Genomic DNA, 20,935 nt, shown 5'->3' with positions numbered 1-20,935 from the left:
TGAAGAAATTCGTAAATATCCATTTAAAGAGCATATAAACTTCAAATGGCCATAACTTGGCCATTTGAACTCGGAATTGGACCGTTCAAGTCTCTAATTTTTCCTTAAGAAGTCAAGAACCCATTTTTGTGCTTTGTTTCTGCTTGTTTTATGGAGTTTATTAGAGTAAAAGCCTTTTCTTTTCCGTTGGTCGTGTAGACGCTGCAGCTTCAGAAGATCCGCTCTTCGTGGAAGTTGAAGCCGACGTTTGGGAAAGCGAGCAAGGCAAGTCACATCATCCTTGAGCATATTGAATCCCAGTTTATAAAATTATTTTAATTTAAATTAATGCATTACCGCTTTATTTAAATTCCCACGTTATCACTGTTTTATTTAGCCATGCCTATTTACCTTTGTTAAGACATTATTATTGCTATTGTTATTATTACCTTGTTCACCCTAGGATAAACAAAACCCCAACTAGTGGGTACTCTATTCATGGTTCCACTAGTATGAATTTAGGTAGATGCTTCGCTGATTAATTAGGCAACATTAGGTGGTTTTATAACTTTAGACTTTGGGAATTCTCATATCACTTGGACACTATGGAATAGTTGGCTTATGTTGGAATTGGACCCACACCTCCCCCTCTATTCAAAACCCCCAAAATGGTTTTAGGCTGGGCTCGAGGTGCGTGGTTGGGTTTGGTTAGTCGTACCTCGGGTACTATAAGGATTAAGCTCGGGCCTCTGTTGCAAAGCACTACCGTACTTCCACATGTCTAGTGGGTAAGGCTTAGTTTGTGGCTCAGTCTGGTTATAAACAAAAGTACACGGATGGAGATGGACGAAGTCGGGGGTAGATGGACATCTCTAGGGCAAATGAAGGCTACACGAGCTGCGGCCCGGTAGTCGAGATGTCATGGCACAGGGCCGGTGTTCTGCTGCTGGGGGCTCAGTCCTGCCTACCCGTCCCGGGGGTTCCGGCCGTAGGTGGGGTTGGGTCGGTACTCTTGTTTATGGCTAGGATGGGTTGGGAACTATGTCACGTCTTCCGTCCGTATACCGTGGTGGTATGTGGCACGTGGTTACACGTGAGGAAGATGTGTCTTGTGGGTAAAGATGTACACCTCTGATCAGAGTATAATCTATTCGAATAGCCGCGCCCTCGGTTATGGGCAAGCCGAGCAATGTACCCAAGTCAGTGTTTTAATTCTTAAAATTTGCTTAACAACTAAAATGTGGAATGGTTGGCCTGGGTTGGCTTGGGACGAGCTGGGACCCAGGGTCGGGTTGCCAGTTCGGTCTGAATCATCGTAGGCCTTGGGTTAAGGCAGGTTCGTGAGGATTCACGGCCTTGATTAATAATATTGTGCAGCTCTAGGATCGTCTTTATAAATGGCTTTGGGCAACTAAGTGACTTTTAAATGCTGTTTTCTGCAAAGCTTAACCCCTATATTATTACCCCTTGTACCCCCTTGCATTAATCATGCATCTGCCGGTGTGGCTTGCTGAGTACTGTGGTTGTACTCTATCTTTCTCCCCCCTTCAGTAAGAGAAGCTTTGGAGAAGAAGTCTTAGGTGGAGTCCTGGCTTATACCCCAGCTGAGCGCCTGTGAAGATGGAGCCGTAGGCCCGCTAGTCCGCTGCTGTTTATTTTTGATTGCCAGGCCTGAAGCGCCTTTGTAATAATGTAAATATTATCGATATAATAAAGATGTGTCTTTTATATCATGTTTGTGTGGTGTACCCCGCCTTTTCCTGGGACGGGGATTAATACACTAGCGTTCGGGAAAAGGCAATTTTCCCGGTCGCGACAGCACCATGGTGCCCGGGCACCACGGTATGAAATACACAAATTTGCTCAAATTTTTCAAAAATTTCAAATTGTGAGTATATACCTAGTTGTAAGTATTCGATTCATACCTATACCTAGCAATAAAACAACTCAAATTTAACTTTATTTCACAATCCAATATTACTGTCACGCCCGGAATTTCTATCCAAAATTCCAAACGCTTACATGTGTGTGAACCCTCGTCCAGGAATCAGCCGAGGCACACAATAACAAATTGATAATAGAGTACAATTATTACTCTAATAAATAAGCGTATAAAATGTCATTACAGAGGTAGATAGTTCCTCTCAATCAATAAAGATCTAAGCAGCGAAAAAAAAAATAAACGGCGCAGACGACTCCATTCCACAGGCAGCTTGACCAGGGCTACACCTAATCCTCCACACCATCGGCATCACTGTAGAACTCTTCCTCTGATGAATGATTGCAAGGTGAGTATATGACATACTCAGCAAGCCACGCAGCAAAAATGCAAGTGCACAGGATAACAAAGGATGGCATAATAAGGTTTCATTTTGCAAAAGCAGCATTTAGCAAACATTTGAGAATTTAATAAAACAGTTAAGTAATAATTAAACAATATTAATCTAACGCTATACAACATACCCTGTTGCATAGGCCCAACCATTCTGAACAACCATCCCGGCTGCACAGTTCTATCTCCAAACCAGGAATATACCATTCCAAACAAGGAGCTAATCAAATTATTACCAGTTATAGCAACTTTTATTATGGTGAGAAGGGTGAGACTAATCACGAAAGACATTGTTAGACCCGCCCATAACCGCGGGCACGGCTATTCGAATAGTTTTACTCTGATCAGAGGTGTACCACTGTACCCACAAGACACAACCCCACATCATGTCACCATGTGCCTCAATACCACCACGGTACCTCGGAAAGGAGTTGTGACAATACCCCTTGCACAACACAATCCATTGCAGCGCACCTTTCCTAGTTCATAATCTAGTTGAACCAATATATATAAAGCTCAACTAGTCAAGTTATAATAACCCAAGGTATCAAGGAATAAAGTAATCAAGAACAAAAGGGCTATAACAAAGAATAGGTTAATTCCACCCAATGACATTCGAAAATAGATGCAATAGTTGAATAGAAACAATAGCTTTAAATAGGATCAACATGCTCAAAGGGTTGTTTGGGATCTGTGTGACTTGCCTTGCTGGCCTTGGAACTCTTCAAACTCTTCTGCTGCTAAAACGGACTCTCCGGAAACGACGGAATCTAAACAGAAAGAAGCAAAATCACCAAAACAGCACATAAACAAGCATGAACAGTATATGTGGATATTTTTAACATGTAGATCTCAATTTTAGAAAAATTTAGAGACTTGAACCAACTAAATCCGAGCTAAGATGAATTAGTTATGAATTTTTGAAGATTTAATCGGATTAAAACACTTATATAGATTTTAATTGAATTATGACGCAATAACGAATTATTTTTGAAAAGGAAAAGAAAATTTATTGCGTCAGCGGCTAGGGTTTCGGTGGACCGGGCGCACGGCGGAGATCGATCTAAACCAAAACGAACGACCGAGATCAACCGATCCACGGCCGGCTCACGGCGAAAGGTCCCGATGACGTCACCACCGACGGCGGCTTGGACGGCTCGGACGGCGCACACTCGCCGGCGAACGGCGGTGTTTCAGCACGAACGGAGGGCACCAGGACGTAGAGCGCGACGCGGCGAACTCACCGATGACCAAAACGACGGCGGAAGATGAACGGACGGCGGCGGCGTCGAGGAAAAGGCGGCGGAGACCTTCGGCTTGACGACGACGGCGATGCTCCGGCGGTCTACAGCGGCGGCGAAGCGGTGGACGAGGACGGCGATGACTTGGCGATATCAACGGTGGCCTTCCCAAGCGACGACGACGACCGGAACGGCGGTGGCGCACGGCTGGAGCGACGGCGGCGACGGCGGCTCGAGGCTACACGACGCTAGGGTGCTACGGACGACGAGAGGCGAAGGCGAAGGTGGCGACGGGTAGAGGAGACACCGGGGGTCCTTTTAAAGGGGCTAGGAGGCGGCGGCGAAGGCCCACGGCGACCGGCGACGGCGAAGGAAACCTCGGGAAAAACGAATCCGAAGCAAACTCGAATCCATCGATTTCCAAACCGATTTAGCCGATGTTTCCAAAGGAGAAAAGGTAGAGGAGATCCGAAGATTGTTTCCCCTCTATCAATTCGGCCGGAAACGGAAAGGATCGATCGAATTTGGAAGGGAACGGCGGCGCGGCTCGGCTAGGGTTTCGGGTGGCGGCCGACGCGAGGAAGACGACGACCTGACAGGCGGGCCTGGGCCGACTTGGGCCGGGGAGAGAGAGAGAGGGTTTTGGGCCGACTTTCGGCCCAAAGCCAAAAGAGGACTTTTTAAAACCTTTTTCAATTTAAATTATTTATGAAATGCAATTCCATTTATTAAAAATACTTCCTTAGCTCAAATAAATCCCAGAAAAATCTAGGAATTATAGAATTAAGCAAAGTATTTAATGAAATTTTATCTGGCCCCATTTTATATTGGAATTTATTAATTAAAATTAGATCTTCTCTTCAAGGCTTTTTAAAAATAAATTCTAATAATTCCATTTAAACAACAATTTATATTTTTTGAATTTTCAGGATGTGACAAACCTACCCCCCTTAAACAGAATCTCGTCCTCGATATTCGGAAGAACTGGCGAACAGATGCGGATGAGCTGACTTCAATTCATCTTCTCGTTCCCAAGTTGATTCTTCTTCCGAGTGATTACTCCATTGGACTTTGCAAAAACGGATAACTCGATTTCTGGTTCTTCTCTCATCTATTTCCAAGATACGGATTGGTTTCTCAACATAGGTCAGATCCTCTTGGACTTCTATCTGTTCAAGATTAGCTTCTTCGGTAGGTACCCTTAAACACTTTTTCAATTGCGACACATGAAACACATTATGGACTCCTGCCAAAGATTGAGGTAACTCCAACTGATAAGCAACCTCTCCTCTTCTACTGACAATCTTATCAGGTCCCACAAAACGCGGTGCCAATTTTCCTTTGGTATGAAAACGATGAACTCCTCGAAGAGGCGTGACACGAAGGTACACATAATCTCCTTCTTCAAAACTCAAATCTCTGCGGCGATTGTCGGCATAACTCTTATGACGAGACTGGGCCACACGCAATCTTTCTTGAATGATTTTCACCTTTTCTTCTGCTTCCCTCAGGATATCTGTCCCGAAAACCTAACGTTCTCCCGTTTGATCCCACAAAAGCGGAGTGCGGCACTTCCGACCATACAGTGCTTCGTAAGGAGCTATCTGAAGACTAGCTTGATAACTGTTGTTATACGAAAATTCTGCATAGGGTAGATTCTTATCCCAACTTCCACCGAAATCTAAACACAAACTCTCAACATGTCTTCCAAAATCTGATTTACCCTTTCAGTTTGTCCGTCTGTCTGCGGATGATAAGCAGTACTAAAGTTCAACTTAGAACCCATCTCTTCCTGAAGCTTCTTCCAAAAATTTGAAGTAAACTGGCTGCCTCGATCAGACACTATTTTCTTACGAACGCCATGCAAACACACAATCCTGGCCATATACAATTCCGCCAACCGACTTCCAGAATAGGTTGTCTTTACTGGGATGAAATGAGCCACTTTGGTAAGTCTGTCGACTATCACCCAAATAGAGTCGTGGCCTGATGATGTTCTAGGTAGACCAGTGATAAAATCCATACCGATTTCTTCCCATTTCCATTCAGGAATCTTCAAAGGCTGCAACAAACCGGCGGGTTTCCGATGTTCTGCCTTGACTCGCTGACAAACATCACATACTGCTACGTACTCTGCGATTTCACGCTTCATACTTGCCCACCAAAATCTTTCCTTGAGATACTGGTACATTTTTGTACTACCAGGGTGAATGGAGTATAAAGTATCATGAGCTTCTTTCAGAATTGCATCTTTTAAATCTTTATTGTCGGGGACGAAGATTCTCTCACCCAACCATACAGTTCCTTGCTCATCTTCCAAGAAACCGATAGCTTTTCCTCTTCTCATATTCTTCTTAATTTCTTGAATATCAGGATCATTAATTTGGGCTTCTCTAACTTGATCAATTAGAGTGGGCTTCGCTTCTAAGGCTGCGAGGAAACCTCTTCTGACAATTCCCAAATTTAATCTTTCAAACTCCTTGCATAATTCAAATGGCAATGGTCGTCCTTCCGTAGCATTGCAATAGCCTTTTCTGCTAAGAGCGTCTGCTACAACATTAGCCTTTCCCGGGTGATAATGAATTCCCATGTCATAATCCTTAATTAATTCCAACCATCTCCGTTGTCTCATGTTCAGATCCGGCTGAGTAAAGATATACTTTAAACTCTTGTGATCGGTGTACACCTCTGTACGAGTACCGAAAAGATAATGACGCCAAATCTTCAACGCATGAACTACTGCAGCTAACTCAAGATCATGAGTAGGGTAGTTCTTCTCATGCGGACGTAACTGACGAGATGCATAGGCAACCACCTTCCCATCTTGCATCAGAACACAACCTAACCCAAGTTTGGATGCATCGCAATACACTTGGAAACCCTTCTTTGGATCAGGTAAAATCAAAATAGGAGCTGATATCAAGCGATTCTTCAACTCTTGAAAACTCTGCTCACATTCTTCTGACCACTTGTACTTTACATCTTTCTGAAGCAGCCGTGTCATGGGCTTAGCGATCTTGGAGAAATTCTCTATAAACCTCCGATAATATCCTGCGAGGCCTAGGAAACTGCGAATCTCTGAAACTGTCTTTGGTTGTTTCCAATTGGTTACGGATTCCACATTACTAGGATCGATGGCAACTCCTCCTGCTGAGATGACGTGACCAAGGAACTTCACTTCAGACAACCAAAATTCACACTTGCTAAACTTAGCATACAGTTGATGTTCTCGTAGCTTCTCTAATGCAAGACGAAGATGTTCTACATGCTCTTCTTTGGTTCGAGAGTAGATAAGAATGTCATCAATAAAGACTACCACGAACTTGTCTAGGTATTCCATAAACACCTTATTCATCAAGTTCATGAAGAAAGCGGGGGCATTGGTAAGTCCAAAAGACATAACAGTACATTCGAACAATCCATACCTAGTGGTAAAAGCTGTCTTAAGTATATCTTCCTCTTTGATCCTCAACTGGTGATACCCTGATCGAAGATCTATCTTGGAGAAAACGGTGGCACCTTTTAGCTGATCAAACAAATCATCAATTCTGGGCAGCGGATACTTATTCTTGATAGTCACATCATTTAGTGCACGATAGTCCACACACATCCTCTAGGTATGATCTTTCTTTTCCACAAAAATAACCGGAGCTCCCCATGGTGATGAACTCGGTCTGATGTATCCTTTCTGAAGCAAATCGTCTACTTGCCTCTTGACTTCTGCCAACTCATTGGCTGCCATTCTATAAGGTCTCTTATGGATCGGAGTTGTTCCTGGTACCAAATCTATTCTGAACTCTATATCCCTTTTGGGCGGCATACCAGGTAAATCATCTGGGAACACATCGGGATACTCCCGAACTATAGGAATCTCTTCCAAAGTTATTTGGTTCAGTCTTGACCTTAAAAACTCAGAAGACAATGCATGAACAGTTACAACTCGACCATCATTGCTGGTGAGAGTTACTTTTCTGTTAGCACAGTCTATCACACCTTTATGTCTGGCTAACCAGTCCATCCCTAGGATGACATTAAGGTCTTTGGATTCTAACAGGATGAGATTGGCCAGAAATGGTACTCCTTGAATTTCTATTCTGACAGAGGGGCTACGTTGCAAAGAGAGTGCTTGATTACTTGGGGTACTAACCATCAAAGGACGTCTAAGATCTTCTACTTCCATCCCATGATTTCCCGCAAAACTCATAGATAAGAATGAATGTGTAGCACCAGAATCAAAAAGCACTGTTGCAGGAACTGAGTTAACAAGAAACGTACTCAAAATCACATCTGGAGCATCTTGAGCTTCTGCAGCAGCGACATGATTGACACGAGCCTTTGGCGCTGGTGCGGTAGTGTTGCTCTGGGCAGGGACAACCTTCACGCGTCGGGGCTTCGAACACTTGTCAGCGTAATGTCCTGGGTCTCCACAGCTGAAACACACCACGGGCTTGCTGCCTTGCTCCCTCTTGGCAGGCTGTTGCTGTGTCGAAGCTGCAACAGGGCATGGAGCTTGATTGCGGATGTTGTTGCCAGCATTGTTGTTGAAGAACTGACGCTGCGGACGAACAACAGACGAAGAACCTCCCTGTGGCATGGACTGGGGTCCTAAAGTAAGACGCGGCTTCTGATTATTCCCCTGTTGCGTCTTGAATTGAGCAATCCGGCGTTTCTTCTGCTCCATGCGATTGTACTTGTCCTCCTGGCGAATAGCCTTATCCACTAACTTCTGGAAATCAGGATAATCCCCAGTCATGAGTGGGCAAGAAAGCTCATCATTAAGTCCTTCCAAGAACTTCTCCTGGCGCTCTTCGTCATTGCGCACATCTTCCGGAGCATAACGAGCCAGACGATTGAACTCGTACAGATACTCCGTAACAGAGTGAGATCCCTGAGTGAGCGACCTGAATTCCTTCTTCTTGAGAGACACAACTCCCGATGGTATATGCGTCTTCCGGAAGCAGCGGTGAACTCAAGCCAAGTGATAGGTTCAGCAGTAATCCTATTAAGGCGGAAGTGATCCCACCATTCAGAGGCAGGGCCATGCAGCTGATGTGATGCAAATGAGACCTTCTCCTGATCAGTGCACTGAAGCAAATCCAACTTCTTTTCTATGGCGTGCAACCAATCACCAGCTTCAACAGGATTAGTGGTACTAGAGAAAATAGGTGGCCTCACATGAAGAAATTCTGCTAACTTGTTCTGGGGAGGTGCATGGTTATTTCCTTGGTTCTGCTGGTTCTGGAGTTGCTGCATCATCATGTTCATTAACTGAGTCTGTTGAGCAAGAACTTGGGCAAGAGTTGGGTTTCCTTCATTGTTGTTGTTATTGTTATTATTGTTGTTGTTGGGGCCATTCCCGTTGCTGCGAGTGTTCACCATCTGGCATGGACAGGGCACAAGAAGAGAAACCGGGGGAAACTACTTAGGACAGAGAATTACTTTAACTTTTATTGATCTTAACTGAGTTTCATTATTACAAAACTGAAGACTCTCACACCACTAAACTCACCAACTTCCTAACACTCAAAAGCAAACAAACGCATGCACTTACATCCCACCACTGATGTAAATCACATGCGAGACACATACAACCAAACTTAAAAAAAGCAAACTAACACAACGATCTAAGACAACGGTTAGACATGGCATTCTAGTTCTTCCGAGCATCGGAGGTCGATTGAAGGCTCGTTCGGCTCGTCTTCATCATCTTGAGTAGCTACCCACTCAATCTTGGAATGGTTGCGCTTGGATTCTTCTTCTTCATCATCACTTATGATGATGACCGGAGGATCCGCAAGGGCTGGGGTAACTTCTTTCTCCACCACACGGACCTTTGGCGCCAATTGATAGCGAGGGACAAATAGAGCTCTCTTTCTTGCGGTAAGACGAATCCTGGCCTTCTGCGGTGGTGCTTCTCCCTTCAACGCGGCTAGTTCCTTCTCCAAACGATCCACCTTGTCTTCTAGCTTGCAAATCTTACCACGATTCCGGTCTTCACGATCTTGAGCTGCTAACACAGTCTCTGCACGGGTTTCATCCATAGCCCACAGCATCTCAACCAAATGTCTTGTGGTAACATCATTCTCAACTCCTTCGGTCTCAAGGTAGCTGCCACGGTCACTTCCCTGTGGTTGACGAGGATGGTAGCGATACTCAGTGTCGGCCAACTGATCACTGTAGCGATCACGGAGCTCTCCTATGGCGATCCTTGCCACCTCCTGACATGAATGGATGTAGTTTCTTCCTCCAGCTTCGAACATCACTGAGGGGATATCTTCACTATTACTGTTCAAGGTGACTTTGACTCGGCACTTCTCTTCATGACGATCATGAGGAATCTGGGCATAAAAAGGGGCAGTCCCAAATCCTATGACAAAGGACATCGTACGCAACTCCTGGACAAAACCCTCAACACCAAACAAGTACTCAGGCTTGTAGCGCGGCATCTAAAGACAAGTGAAAGGAGGGAGTTAAGACATTTATCCAATTAATAGCACAAGTTTTTGGATTAATTTGAATAAAGTTAGAAAAACAAAGTAAAAGGTAAGTAAATAAAATAAATCAAACTTGCAAGATAAGTTGAAACAGTTGGAAACGAGGTCACAAATTTTATACTTTTGAATAACAGATTTCAAAAGAAATGAAAGAAAGTTATAAAATCAACATGCTAAATTTATTTTTGTTGCAGCAAGATTAAGTAAAGCAATATTGTAAAACTTTTGCTGGTAAAATGAGCCATTAGTACAGTAATGGATGTACAGTACTAATAACACTGGAATAAATTTCGAATGAGAACCATTAAAAGAGATTATTAAGTGCATGTGCCATTAGTTTGGTTTAATTAAAAGAGAAAGGGAGGAGAACAGTTCTACTTTTCCAATATTTTGAGAGGGCTTCTATGGATAACCATTTGGAATAACCTAGGGTCAAGGGGCTCTGATACCAACTTGTCACGCCCGGAATTTCTATCCAAAATTCCAAACGCTTACATGTGTGCGAACCCTCGTCCAGGAATCAGCCGAGGCACACAATAATAAATTGATAATAGAGTACAGTTATTACTCTAATAAATAAGCGTATAAAATGTCATTACAGAGGTAGATAGTTCCTCTCAATCAATAAAGATCTAAGCAGCGGAAAAAAAAATAAACGGCGCAGACGACTCCATTCCACAGGCAGCTTGACCAGGGCTACACCTAATCCTCCACACCATCGGCATCACTGTAGAACTCTTCCTCCGATGAATGATTGCAAGGTGAGTATATGACATACTCAGCAAGCCACGCAGCAAAAATGCAAGTGCACAGGATAACAAAGGATGGCATAATAAGGTTTCATTTTGCAAAAGCAGCATTTAGCAAACATTTGAGAATTTAATAAAACAGTTAAGTAATAATTAAACAATATTAATCCAACGCAATACAACATACCCTGTTGCATAGGCCCAACCATTCTGAACAACCATCCCGGCTGCACAGTTCTATCTCCAAACCAGGAATATACCATTCCAAACCAGGAGCTAATCAAATTATTACCAGTTATAGCATCTTTTATTATGGTGAGAAGGGTGAGACTAATCACGAAAGACATTGTTAGACCCGCCCATAACCGCGGGCACGGCTATTCGAATAGTTTTACTCTGATCAGAGGTGTACCACTGTACCCACAAGACACAACCCCACATCATGTCACCATGTGCCTCAATACCACCACGGTACCTCGGAAAGGAGTTGTGACAATACCCCTTGCACAACACAATCCATTGCAGCGCACCTTTCCTGGATCATAATCACCCCCTTATAAACAAGGCATGGACTCCCCAGCGACCCCCGTGGGCTTATCTCCGCCACTTCTCAGTCTGGTGCCCCACAATGAACCATGCTATACAAAAGATAAAGCCGTTGCCCATGCTGGCTTGTGGTTGGCACGGTTAATGTTTCACAACCGAAACTCGTGAACCGGTCCTTAATTGTCATGAGCACGACCATCAAAACCATATGCTCACAACCCACCATTATCAGGTTTTAGTTGGCACATTAATTAATTAACCAATCACGATTGACCATCGTGAACTATCATTAAGCCATCATTAAATAATAGTGAGTCATAAGTTAACCAAATAGTGTGCTAATGTTTCTAAGCAGGGCTAAGCAATTATACCTAATATCAAGTTGAACCAATATAAATAAAGCTCAACTAGTCAAATTATAATAACCCAAGGTATCAAGGAATAAAGTAATCAAGAACAAAAGGGCTATAACAAAGAATAGGTTAATTCCACCCAATGACATTCGAAAATAAATGCAATAGTTGAATAGAAACAATAGCTTTAAATAGGATCAACATGCTCAAAGGGTTATTTGGGATCTGTGTGACTTGCCTTGCTGGCCTTGGAACTCTTCAAACTCTTCTGCTGCTAAAACGGACTCTCCGGAAACGACGGAATCTAAACAGAAAGAAGCAAAATCACCAAAACAGCACATAAACAAGCATGAACAGTACATGTGGATATTTTTAACATGTAGATCTCAATTTTAGAAAAATTTAGAGACTTGAACCAACTAAATCCGAGCTAAGATGAATTAGTTATGAATTTTTAAAGATTTAATCGGATTAAAACACTTATATAGATTTTAATTGAATTATGACGCAATAATGAATTATTTTTGAAAAGGAAAAGAAAATTTATTGCGTCAGCGGCTAGGGTTTCGGTGGACCGGGCGCACGGCGGCGGCTCACGGAAACGGACGGCCGAGATCGATCTAAACCAAAACGAACGGCTGAGATCAACCGATCCACGGCCGGCTCACGGCGAAAGGTCCCGATGACGTCAGCGATGACGTCACCACCGACGGCGGCTTGGACGGCTCGGACGGCGCACGCTCGCCGGCGAACGGCGGTGTTTCAGCACGAACGGAGGGCACCAGGACGTAGAGCGCGACGCGGCGAACTCACCGATGACCAAAACGACGGCGGAAGATGAACGGACGGCGGCGGTGTCGAGGAAAAGGCGGCGGAGACCTTCGGCTTGACGACGACGGCGATGCTCCGGCGGTCTACAGCGGCGGCGAAGCGGTGGACGAGGACGGCGACGACTTGGCGACCTCAACGGTGGCCTTCCCGAGCGACGACGACGACCGGAACGGCGGCGGCGCATGGCTGGAGCGACGGCGGCGACGGCGGCTCGAGGCTACACGACGCTAGGGCGCTACGGACGACGAGAGGCGAAGGCGAAGGTGGCGACGGGTAGAGGAGACACCGGGGGTCCTTTTAAAGGGGCTAGGAGGCGGCGACGAAGGCCCACGGCGACCGGCGACGGCGAAGGAAACCTCGGGAAAAACGAATCCGAAGCAAACTCGAATCCATCGATTTCCAAACCGATTTAGCCGATGTTTCCAAAGGAGAAAAGGTAGAGGAGATCCAAAGATTGTTTCCCCTCTATCAATTCGGCCGGAAAAGGAAAGGATCGATCGAATTTGGAAGGGAACGGCGGCGCGGCTCGGCTAGGGTTTCGGGCGGCGGCCGACGCGAGGAAGACGACGACCTGACAGGCGGGCCACACCTGTCAGCGAGCGAGGGCGCGCGCGGCTGTGGCGGACTGGGCTGACTTGGGCCGGGGAGAGAGAGAGAGGGTTTTGGGCCGACTTTCGGCCCAAAGCCAAAAGAGGACTTTTTAAAACCTTTTTCAATATAAATTATTTATGAAATGCAATTCCATTTATTAAAAATACTTCCTTAGCTCAAATAAATCCCAGAAAAATCTAGGAATTATAGAATTAAGCAAAGTATTTAATGAAATTTTATCTGGCCCTATTTTATATTGGAATTTATTAATTAAAATTAGATCTTCTCTTCAAGGCTTTTTAAAAATAAATTCTAATAATTCCATTTAAACAACAATTTATATCTTTTGAATTTTCAGGATGTGACAATTACATACCTAACTAATATGTTTGGATGCTATATACCTAGAATCAAATTCTAATAAAAACATGTTTAAATTTAGTCCAAACTAGTTTTGAACTAATTAGTAAAGTAGTTAATGTTAATACTTAAACATTTAAAAAAAATTCATACTCATTTGAATTGAGTATATACTCAATTTGAATCATGGAGCCCGGACACCATGGAGCACCAAACAAATTTAATATATATTTATATATATAACTATAGGGTAAGATATATATATAGGGTAAGACTATTCTACACCCAGGGTATAGAATAACTATTCTGTACCTCCCTCCCTCTCCCTCTCACGGCTCACCCCCACCATCCCGCGCACGCCCCCCTCCCCAAGTAGCGACGCCAGAAAGAAAAAAAGAAAAAAAAGAGCGAGAAAAGAAAAAAAAAACCTCCCGCATCGCCACTGAGAGGAGGGAGCCACGCAACTCCAGCAGAGGTGCTTCCCTTCAGCCTCCGTCCCCCTCCCTATCCTCTTTCCGTCCCCCTCCCTGTCCTCCCTCCCATCTTCCTGTCCACCTCCCTCTCCTCTCTCCATCCCCCTCCCTGTCCTCCCTCCCATCTTCCCTTCCTTTTTCTCCTTCCTCCCAACCTCCCTCCTTTCCTCCATCTCTCCCAACTCTCATACCATCCACACCGTCAGCTCCGTCATGGAAAACCCCAAGGACTCACCCCCCCTCGGCTCGTTCCCTCGGCGCCGCCCACAACTCGCTTCCTCATCCCTCCCTTTAGTCAAAGTTTGGCTTGAGGTGAGCTTTGCCCTAAAAAATCTCGTTGTTACTGTCTATAGAACACCATGTTACTGTCTGGTTTACTACACGTGAGCTTTGCCCTAAAAAATCTCGTCGTTACTGTCTATAGAATACCATGTTACTGTCTATGGATTATCATGTTACTGTATGCTTTATTGCATGTGAGCTTTGTTAAGAGAAATCTTTTGTTACTGCGCTGTTACTGTCTATAGAACACCCTGTTACTGTCTGGTTTACTGCACGTGAGCTTTGCCCTGAAAAATCTTGTTGTTACTGTCTATAGATCACCACGTTACTGTCTCCAGATCACCATGTTACTGTCTGGTTTACTGCATGTGAGATTTGTCAAGAGAACTTTTGTTACTGCGTTTCGACTCTTCTGTTACTGCATTTCCTATATTGATTTACTGTCTGATATACTACATGTGAGCTTGTTGGTGAGAGCTTTGCCCTAGGAATCTCCATGTAGCGTTTCAACTGTTCTGTTACTGCATTTTCTATATTGATTTACTTTCTGATTTACTGCATGTGAGATTGTTGGTGAGAGCTTTTGCCTAAGGAATCGCCATGTTACTGCGTTTCAACTGTGTTGTTACTGCATTTTCTGTGTTAATTTACTGTCGTGTTTACTGCACGTGAGCTTGTTCGAGATAGCCTTTGCCCTAGGAATCGCCATGTTACTGCATTTCAACTGTTCTGTTACTGCATTTCCTGTGTTAATTTACTATTGTGTTTACTGCACGTGAGTTTGTTCGAGATAGCCTTTGCTCTAGGAATCTCCATGTTACTGCTGATTGGTCTATGTGTTACTGTTACCACAAGTTTTTTGTTATTGCTCAGTGGGTGTATATGTATCGCGTATGAAAATTACCGTTGGCTGTCTGAGATCTTGCATGTCCATATGACAGGTGGGTGCAGAAAAGATGATTCTAACGAAGAAGACGAAGAAGAAGAGGAAGAAGATTAAGTGTACAAGTGATAGATACATTGCTACTGACTTTAGGACATGCAATATGTTACTGCCATAGTACACAACTGTGACTGTCATTTAGCATATTGGTTACTAAATGTTATCCTTCATCATTATGCCCAATTAGGGCAACACATCACTGATATATTACATGCTCCTAGTACTGTAAAAATATTGATTTAATATTTAAATGGTTTATCCTGATGCCTGTTGAAATGACATGTTACCAGTATGTTTACTACCATGATACATGTATGTTACTGCAAAATTACTCATATGTTACTGTAGAAAAAGTAAAAACAATGTTCAACTTGTCTTGCTGTCATGAACGTTAGATACACGACGTAATGTTGATTGCTGCAATCTTATTATATCCTCCAGTCAACTTTGGTAATTATAAACATGGGTGTACATAGACACATTACCAAAACAGTTGTGTTACTGCCAGACATACACATGAGTTACTACAAATCATTAGCAGTGTTACTGCTAGATTCTATTACATGCAATAAATTCTGTTACTGCTAGATTCTATTACAAGCAATAAATTCCTCTTGCCCTGTCGTCACCATTATCACTGCCACACTCCCCCCTCCCCCTCCCATCGCTGCTGCTACTGGCTCACCCTCCTCTACCCCTCCCATTGCAGGCACACTAGGTTGGGTTTGAGTTGGGTCAAAAGAAACCTCCAAGTTATGGTCACCATCTCTGTAAACAACCTTTGCGACTTTCAAGGCCTTGCCGTCTTTAACAATTGAACCCACTGCATGAAAAAAGGATAAAGCACATAGATGAGTTACTGCAAAAAAATAAATATGTTACTGCAAAGTAAGGGTTTGTGTTACTGCATGGACAAAGACATGTAACTGTAAACTGAGTAACCATCTTACTAAGAAAACATAAGTCAGGAACCATGCACTAACAGAAAAAACATTTAATGTGTACCAAAAAGCCTGCATGTCTATAAAAATATATTACTGCTATGTAAAGCACGGTTACTGCATAAAAGACTCACATTCCATTGTTGACCCTCTTCCCGCGAGAAGTAGACTTGATACAAAAGCTGCTCACAGGTTCCTCCTAATAAACGCCACTGTGACACAAATCAAAAGCTATAAGCAAAAATGTGTAGTATACATACAATCTGTGTTTTTCACTTTAGCATTATCAATTATCACTACTAGAGGATGACAGAAGCAAAATGGGCATCTATCCTGCAAGGGGAGGATTGGAAATCCAATTCAGATGATTTTGACATAGCCCTTCATTTGAGTTATCAACAGCTAGATATCCCTCTGGATTATTCACATTTCAATAACATCTTATTTAGGTTGAATTTTGTGGTGGCCCTAGGTCAAAATTTGTGAACATGATGATGCATGGCTGACCAACATAAATTTGTTCAGGGAATACACTGACATTAGCAGGGTAAAGTGAATTCTCCCTTTATTATCACACAGCAAGCAAATTATATGTACACTCAACTACCCGCTGATCTGATGAAGTCGCCATTCAAACATCTAGAAAGCAGCCTTGTTATCTCAACTAAAAAAAATACAGATTCATTCTTCCTTGATTTGATGATTGATAGCTACATATAGTAGTTCCATTAAATTCCTATGAAGGATTTCTAAACTCTACATAGCACAACAAGCATTTCAGTTAAACAAGAAAAAAAAATTGACCCGTTTCAAACCTGTCCGGCTGGCCGGGGAAGATGCCCACAGCGTGCTCCACGCCACCAGCCGCAGCGTGTCCACCGGTGCCTTCAGCCCTTGCCCCTGCCGCTGCCGCAAAGCCCTAGAGGAGGGGGGAGGAAGGGGGCCAGCGGGAGGCGTTGAGAGGGGAGGAAGGGGGCTGGCGGGAGGCGCCACAGCCAGTCTGCCGTTGGTTGCCGTCGCCGGCCTCCCTGTTGCCGGCCTCTCACGCGCCCTCCCTGTGGACGTAAACCCTAGAGGAGCGCGGGGGGAAAGGGGGTCGGGGGAGGCACTGAGAGGGGATAAAGGGGCGGGGGAGGCAGCGCACCAGATCGCCGTCGGCCACTGTCGGTCGAGGAAGGAGGCGAGGGAGGCGGCGGCGCGTGGAAACGAGAGAGGCGACGCGTGGTTTTCTTCTTTTTCTTTTCATCGGTTTTTTCCGGTTTTACGCGCCGGGTTGTGGGACTAAGGGGTGGCGCGGTTTAGGAGGAGAGGGGGGTACAGGATACCTATTCTGTACCCCGGGTACAAAATAGTTTTTCTATATATGTATATATATATATATAGGTATATATATATATATATTGTAAAAAGTCAACAATTTATTTTATTAGAACCGTCTATATATCTGTTGAAGCTGTTATTAGGGAATATATAGCCATAATCTTTCATATATAGCGAAATAGTACGCGGGAAATTACAGAGATCCATAATATCGGGAGCCTATACAAGGCATGTACAACAATATGGCTATATTCCCTAATAGCCATGCATGTTATCAGCTCAAATACTTCTGAAGATAAAATGATTAATTATCGTACTTAGAGTTTTGTCGAACAAATGTTCCTCGGTTCGGAATGGTTTTATTAGGTATATAAGAGTCTTACATATGTATTTCAAATAATAGTTTTTAATCTTTCATTCTAACCAATCACTGCACGCAGGAAAAAAGAGGACAAGTGCGATTCTTGCCGTCGCCATTACTACAGGAATAGTACTTGTAGTCGCTGTCCTTATTGTTATTTTGATCTACAGGAAAAAGACCACCAAGATGATAACACCAGGTAAATGCACCTTTTAGTTCCCAAAGGAAAAAAATAGCAACTTTAGAGGACTTTTACACTCTACTAATTTTCAAATAGTTAAACCATCCAAGGGCATCATTAATTAACTTTCCTATCCACTTTAATTTATTACAACATAAAACTAAAAAGCTTTCGATATTTTGCATGGGGTAGTTCCATCGATGCATAAAGCATAGTGCAGTGATGGGCATTTTCACCCATGATTTCATTTCCCATTCGCTCCGTAGTTCATCACGGGCCTTTACGAGGCACATCGGAGCACCACAAGTACTTACATACACCCTTCGTCTCCTCTCCCAGCCATCACAAGCACGCTCCATCATCAAGTAAGTAGGAATTAATTTAGGGGTTGTTGAGATTGTAGCTAAAATAAACCTTACCAAATTTTGGTGATACAAAAATTTTGATAAATTGACAATATTCCCAAAATTTTTGGCAGGATTTTTTATATATTTACTAAAGTTTGACAGCAAACTAAATATAGGCACTTTTTTGACAACTTCATAAAAAAATAGTATGGTTAAAAATGGCATCAATCTGAATCTGAACAGTCCCTTAATTTCATTCTATCATATACCTTCTCTTCTCATCTTCTCGCCTTCCAACCCAGGCTAAACCCTAGGCGGCAACAATGGCACCTAGCTCCCCACCATTCACCGCGGCCACTAAGTCTCTACATGTAAAATATTAATATAACCTTCTCCATATATACTGGTAATAATATATATTGATTACTATAAATTAAAGCAATTTTACGGTCTTTGAGGAGATACCATGAAGTACCATTTTTTTTATTGTATAAATTTGGTACCTCATGATACCTATGTACTATGAGGTATCATGAGGTACCAAAAATTTACACTAAAATTTTGGTACCTCCTTAAGGACCGTAGAATTGCTTATAAATTAAAGGTCTAATTGAGAATGGGTAGAGAAATTATGCGGTAAATAGTTTGTGGTTGGTTCACACAAATTCGAAAGGGTATCTAGAGAAGTTGATATTTTCATGATGTATTTCAAAGCTGGCTATCCTCTGTCACCGCCATCCTCATGTGCACTAACCAGCCTCTGCCAATCTCACAAGTGCTGGCCCTCCAGCAGGCATGCAGGCCCTATAGGCCTTTCCTGCTCCAGTCGCCACAATGGCACCTAGCTCCCCACCCATAACCGGTCAGCTCCAGCATGAGTATTTCGTTGGATATGTCTATCATATATGAAAATTAAGATGACTTGTATTCATAACTAGATTGTGCAAGTCATTATCTAATTAAAAAAAACTTGATTGTACAGGTGCAACAAATATCACTGTTTGGCCTTAGTACTACATCACCATGCATTCAGACATCTATGTTATATTGTTTTGACAGACAACATCGGCAGGGAGAGGACACTGACTACGATGACCCCACTACCATTGAATTAACCGTGTTGAGAGCTGCAACAAGCAACTTCTCAGCAGAAAATAAGCTGGGAGAAGGAGGTTTCGGAGAAGTTTTTAAGGTACATTTTCACCCATACATAAAGCCGAGTGATCAATTACACAATACTCAAAATATAATGGGAGCAGAACGAGTAGCTTGATCGGATCGAAGCACGGATCAATGTCTTGTTTGGATTAGAATTTCAAGTGGGCCGCCCCTAGCTAGATAGTGAGATCTACGTACCATCTTGGGCGAAATCTTGCCAAGAGAAATCGAATGTTTTATCAAATTTTGTTTGAATTTGAAGGAGTTAGAATAAAATTTAATCAAATTTAGAGAAATCGATTTTCCCATCCAGTCAAAATTGATTTTCGCAGGAGGGTGGTGGCCCGCTTGCACCTAGATGTCTGTGAAAAACAGATTTTGTTATGCAGGTAGAGCAACCGCATGCATGCGGGCGCTTAAGCTGTACTACTGTAGAAAAGGAAAAAAATCACAAAAAAAAAAGAAATCCAAGAACCAAAACCCTAGAATCCAAAGGACATCGCCGATTGATCCGCATGCGCGGGAGATGAAGTGGCGGTGGGATCCGCGCAGGAGGAGGATGGGACATTGGATCCGCCCCTCCCGCCGCTGCCACCAGAGGAACCCTCTTGCCCGATCCCACCACCGCCCTTGCCCGAGCCCACTGCCCAGGGGCGGGCCCAGGATTTTCAACTTGGGTATTCGAAATTAGAAGAGATAGAAAAAAATTTTCTACCCAAGTCTAATAGTTGTATATTACATAACGGTATAAACATGATTTCAAATAGTCATAGATGGATGGATAAAATTGATCATAAATTCAATGTGTTAAGCATATTAGAGCATACAAAATGGCAAAATGATAAGTCTATTTTACACCCCTCGAACTATAAAACCAGATATCTAACACCCTCAAACTATCAAAACCGGACATTTTACACCCTTTAGCGGTTTTAGGCTGGTTTTGGTACAGCTGGATGCCACGTCAGATGCCACATCTAAAAGAAATACACATAAGCAAAGAGGAGGGTCACACTTGTCAGTTCCATTCCACTCTTCTTCTTCCTTCCCCTCTACCTCACTCTCCCCTCCATTCCTGGAGCAGCCGAAGTGGCCAGTGAGCTCCATCTGTGGAGCGCCCCCTCCTCCCTGCTGGGAACTCCACACCCTTCCGTCGCTGCCGACGGTAACACCGCCCAACGAGCTCGAGTTGGAGGCGGAGACAGCGCGGGCGGCTCCAAGCAAGCTCATGCCAGACACAACGTGGGCGACGACAAACTCGTGGTGGTGGAGGCCCAGCGGCGTCAGCTCCTCCATCAAGCTCGTCGCAGACTCGAGGCCGCGCTGCTGGCACCCATCTTCTTTGACCGCAGCAAGGGGGAGGGGAGGGGGTGGATCCGCATCCATCAACCCTCGCCAGAGCTTGCCAGCGACCTCTCTTTTCCGAGCTTGCAGCCAACCCCCTCTTCTCTGG

General features: G+C 43.7%; 1 long non-coding RNA gene across 1 annotated transcript; it reads right to left on the bottom strand.

Moving 5' to 3' along the window:
* Window positions 1-15,588: 15,588 nt before the first annotated feature.
* Window positions 15,589-17,355, bottom strand: LOC107280701 (uncharacterized). Its single transcript, XR_001545256.3, has 3 exons — window positions 16,931-17,355; window positions 16,250-16,327; window positions 15,589-15,997 (listed from the first exon to the last, which is right to left on the bottom strand). It is a non-coding gene; the product is annotated as an uncharacterized lncRNA (long non-coding RNA).
* Window positions 17,356-20,935: the final 3,580 nt, after the last annotated feature.

Source organism: Oryza sativa, chromosome 4 (genome assembly GCF_034140825.1).
Source record: "Oryza sativa Japonica Group chromosome 4, ASM3414082v1".
In the NCBI taxonomy this organism is placed as follows: Eukaryota; Viridiplantae; Streptophyta; class Magnoliopsida; order Poales; family Poaceae; genus Oryza; species Oryza sativa.
The sequence above is the reverse complement of the archived record's forward strand: the minus strand, read 5'-3'. Positions and strand labels throughout refer to the sequence as shown.